The sequence below is a fragment of the Phyllobates terribilis genome, unplaced genomic scaffold (assembly GCF_046119375.1).
Source record: "Phyllobates terribilis strain yellow unplaced genomic scaffold, ASM4611937v1 Scaffold_4594__1_contigs__length_59100, whole genome shotgun sequence".
In the NCBI taxonomy this organism is placed as follows: domain Eukaryota; kingdom Metazoa; phylum Chordata; class Amphibia; order Anura; family Dendrobatidae; genus Phyllobates; species Phyllobates terribilis.
In genome coordinates, this window is record NW_027367345.1 from 9,506 (window position 1) to 14,701 (window position 5,196).

Sequence of the window (5,196 nt, forward strand, 5' to 3'; positions counted from 1 at the left end):
GAAGTGAAGTGTGGTTGATTTATGTGTAACATGGAGCTTATTTTCTTTTGTAGGGCCTTAGCCACCCTTTTATCTAACTCACATTCAAACTCCTTTCTAACTTCAGCTCTGATCGATTCGATTAGATCTGAAGAAGCTTCACTAGAACATCTTCTTTGTCTTGGACCAAAAGCAACTCTATAACCCACAGTTCCACCTATTCCCTTGACACGACCACGATGATCCTTTTTCCCAATGGCTTTGGTGAGGGCATCCTCATCATCCTTAAACATAAGGTTTCCTTTTTCTTCTTCTTCGTTATACTCCTCCTATGATGCCAATTAAAAAAGTATAAATTAGTTCATATTTACAAGTAAATTTAAGTACATATTCATTGCAAAGCACTACTTAAAATTTTTCTTGCAATTTCTACGGCATCCTTATCATTTCGGCTAACTTCCCACTTTCCATCCGCAGTTCGAACTTGATGAGCCAAAACCCCGTTCCTTTGATCTGTATTTTCTAGCTCTAGGAACCGATGAGTTCACTGAGGAGCTACTTGATAGAGATATAGCTGCTTCCTCTGGGAGTCGTCCTTCTTTTATCCACTCATGCCGTTTTCTAATATAACCCGCCTGGCCGGTGCCATGAGGATTCTTGTTCTTGGGCTGCACTTGCCTTTGCTTTCGCACTACGAGCCTGTCAAAAGTCAAGAGCATTATCACCAGTGAGTTAGAAACATTATTACCAATGACTCTGGCCTATAACGAAGTAGCACTAAAAGGAAATAACATTATTACCAATGACTCTGGCTTGTGATATTCTTGAACAAAAGCTAACCAATCAACCTCTGAAATATGGTGGTAGACATCCCAAGGCATCTTGTTTGTAGGATACTTCGACGGCTTGAACGTCTTAGTTATCCATCGAGCTACCAACTTTCTCTTAAAATCTCTAAAGCGTTTTGCCACACGTGAATGGAAATATTTTCCCCTTGATTTAGCCACATCATCAATGATGTGGAACATAAGCTGTGAATTTGTACAATAAGTTAATGATAGTGAATACAGTATATATTCAAGGTGTAATTTAAAAAGACATTATACCTTGGTCTCCTCCCAAAACCCTCGCCTCGTCTGCTCATCTATCTTTCGATATTCTTTCTCGTTAATATTTATTCTTTGAGCACAACTCCCAACTTGCTTTCTATATTGTTTTGACCATTGGCCATCTGGGACATTAAACGCATTATACTCAAGGTGCATAGGCTGTTTTACTTGAACACCTTTTGACGGACCACGCCCTTTATGAATCTGTGTAGTTGCGCTAACACCTTGTGATTCGGGATCACCATGAATAGGACAAATAGCATTTTCTCTTTCATCAGCCATCCTAGGCAAGAATTCCTGCAACAAAGTAAAAAAATATAATTAGATCATGATTTCATGAGTAGATATAAAAAAACAGGCTAATGGTTAGTATATGATTCCACCTCATCTTATTCATTCGTGGTTTGTAACCCATGTTCCCTCCCTATGATCTGTACGGATATGATTAGTATTATTTATATCTTCCTCCTCGGGTAATGGTTGAACAACAGTTGATAACAAGGGTGTATCGTCATACTCATCTTCATCCACAACATCATCAATACCAAGAATATGTCTTTTACCTTGGGCAACTGCACGCCATCTAGGATCAACATTGTCTACCACATAAAAAATCTGCTTAGCTTGTGATGCTAGGATGAATGGCTCGTCACTATCACTTAATCGGTCAAAGTTTACCAATGTCAAACCCGGATAAATTTCATCTTGCTTCACCCCGTTAGGGTTGTTGACCCACTTGCACCGGAAAACAGGGATTGTAAAATTGTTCTAATCAAGCTCCCAAATTTCTTCGATAACACCATAATATGATTGTGTTGCATCAACCGGTCTTTTGTCCTTAGCGCTCGCATAGACCCTAGATGATGCAATAACCTTCACTCCACTATTCTGCACCACACTCTTTTCATCTTGCCTTCTAGTGTAGAATGTGAACCCATTGATATCATATCCTTCGTAAGACCGAACACATAGTCGAGGACCCCGAGATAACCACTTGACCGTATCAGAAACGTCATGTTCTTTCCTAAGTTCCTCAGCTACTTCCTTCTTAAACCAATCAACAAATGTCCGATTATGTTCCCGCATCAAAGCTCTTTCATTCAATTTTGGATTCTTGTGCTGCAATTCAGTGTAATGCTTTTCTATGTAAGGATTCACCTCTGTAAGATGCTGCAACACACAAAGATGTGCCTTATTCTTCCTTTCAGATGGAGGAGATATTACTTTTTTTACCAATTACTCCCTCTCCTTCAAGCCTCCCTGTATGACGAGATTTTGGAAGACCTATTGGATGAAGCCTTGACAAAAACTCAGCTGCGTATTGAGATATCTCTTCATGAAGGACTCCACGAATGATACTACCCTCTGGATTCGCCCGATTCTTTACTTTGTCCTTTAAACTGCCAAAAAATCTCTCAAAAGGATACATCCATCTTAAATATACCGGACCACATAACTTGATTTCTCGAACCAAATGAACAATTAAGTGCACCATTATATCAAAGAAAGACGGCGGAAAGTACATTTCAAATCGACACAAAGTTTCGACAATATCAACGTGGAGAGCATCCAATTTTTCCGGATCAATAACCTTAGCACATATCGAACTGAAAAAGACGCACAGTTTTGTTATAACATGTCTCACGTGTTTCGGCAATATCCCACGAAGTGCTATCGGTAAGAAAACATTAAGCAATACATGACAATCATGAGACTTCATACCAATCAACCGAAGGTCCGAAAGAGAAACTAGACGTTTTACATTTGACGAATACCCCGATGGAACCTTAATGCCATGTAAGCACTCACAAAACACCTTTTTCTCCTTTCTTGACATTGTGTAACAGGCCGGAGGCAGAAAAGTCCTTTTACCATCCGGTTTTACTACCGGCCACAAATCTGGTCGAATATTCCTCTCCTTCATATCAAAACGAACGTTCTGATTGTCTTTCGTCTTTCCGGGTATATTTAGCAAAGTCCCAATTATGGCATCACAAACATTCTTTTCAATGTGCATCACATCGAGACAATGCCTAACCGACAAATCTTTCCAATAAGGAAGATCCCATAGTATAGACACTTTCTTCCATAAAACACCCTTTTTAGATTTGGACTTGAAGCACTTGCCATATTTAGTGTCAACATTTTTAATCCGTTCATAAACCTGTGATCCTGTCAAAGGTGTACGAGCTACTCCTTCCTCGGTGTACCCATTGAACTCCTTCTTCTTTTTACGGTAAGGGTGATATCGACTAAGGAACTTCCGGTAATCTAGATACACATTTTTCCTGTAATTTCTCAAGTAGGCGGGTTTCATATCCTCTTCACATACAGGGCATGCTTGTTCTCCTTTGGTTTTGTACCCAGACAAGTTTCCATATGCCGGAAAATCATTTATGGTACAAAAAACCATAGCTCGCAAGGTAAAGTTTGAGTTGGTGTATGCATCGAACATTGGGACACCTTCATTCCACAATAATTTCAAATCATCAACAAGTGGAGCAAGATACACATCTATGTCATTCCCAGGTTGCTTAGGCCCGGAGATGAGGAGTGATAACATGATATACTTGCGCTTCATACACAACCATGGAGGAAGATTATAAATCGCTAGAAGAACCGGCCAGGTGCTATGTTGGCTGCTTAGAGTACCATACGGACTCACACCATCTGTACATAAAGCAAGTCTCAGATTCCTAACCTCATCACCAAATTCAGAATATTTCTTATCAATATTTCTCCATTGAGGAGAATCAGCAGGATGTCTAAGCTGTCCATCTTTCTTTCTCCCTTCCGCATGCCATCTCAGATTTTTGGCTTCCTTCTTTATCGAAAACAAACGCTGAAACCTAGGTATTATTGGAAGATACCACATAACTTTAGCTGCTGGGCCCCTCTTAGCCGAATTTACCCCTTTACGCTTGTAACGAGATGCACCGCACTTTGGACACTCATCAGATTTTTCATGTTCATTTCTGTAAAGCATACAATCATTTGGGCAAGCATCTATCTTGACTACATCTAAGCCTAAGGGACACATCAATTTTCTGGCGTAATAAGTAGAGATAGGCATCTCATTGCCTTCTGGTAAAAATTCACCTAACCATTCCAATAAGGTGTTGAAACTTCCATCAGTCCAACCAGAAGCACATTTCAAGTTGTAAAGTACTGACACAGCCTCTAACTTGCTAAATTTTGTACACCCAGGATACAAGGGAGTCTCTGCAGCCTTTGATACCTGTTCGAACATCTGAGGTCGTTCGTTCAAGTGATCTCTCACCCCATCCATCATCCCATTTATTTCATCATCTTCTTGGTCATCATCATCATCCATCTCATTATTCTCAGCAATATCATCATCACTATCATCAGTGTCTACCCGAACATCAAACTCATTGACACTAGAACTTGGACGATCAGGTATTTTCTCACCATGCCAAAACCAAACATGATAATCTTCTTTGAAACTACGACGAAATAAATGATCCTCAATCTCATCAATATCATCTAACCGCCTTATATTCTTACAGTCACGGCAAGGGCAATAGATTTTTTCTTCTTTCGAACTACGTTGGTGTGCTAAAGCACATCTAATAACCTCCTCAACCCCACTCAAGTATTGTGTCGTAGTATGGTCACCGTACATCCAAGGACGACTCATTTCTAGTAATAATTGCAAAAAGAGGAAGATTTAATATCATTTCTAATAACTATCCCGCCAAGGGCCTAAATTATGAATTCTATCCTGTCAAGGGCCTAATTTAATAGATAATAATACGCAACTAAGCAAGAAAAAATACAAACTCAACTATCCCGCCAAGGGCCTAAATTATGAAATCTATCCCACCAAGGGCCTAAGAAATTAGGGTAGAAGTATTACCTTGATCCAATATTGATCGTCAAGACAACGCCTCAATAAACTCCTTCAATGCACAAGCTATAACAAAAAAAAATAGTATATGAATTAGGTGTATACTTTTCATATTGTCATTGGGGCATTTCATCAAACACCTTCAAGGCACAAGCTATAAACACAAAAAATACACAAATTCGGGATAGATTTAAACATTTAAATGCACAAGTTGTTAGTATTAGTTGTTTAGATTTG

At 39.3% G+C, this 5,196-nt stretch overlaps 1 pseudogene; it reads right to left on the reverse strand.

Annotated features, from left to right (window-relative positions):
* Positions 1-1,481: 1,481 nt before the first annotated feature.
* LOC141249474 (uncharacterized) lies at positions 1,482-4,749 on the reverse strand (annotated as a pseudogene).
* Between the last annotated feature and the right edge of the window lie 447 nt (positions 4,750-5,196).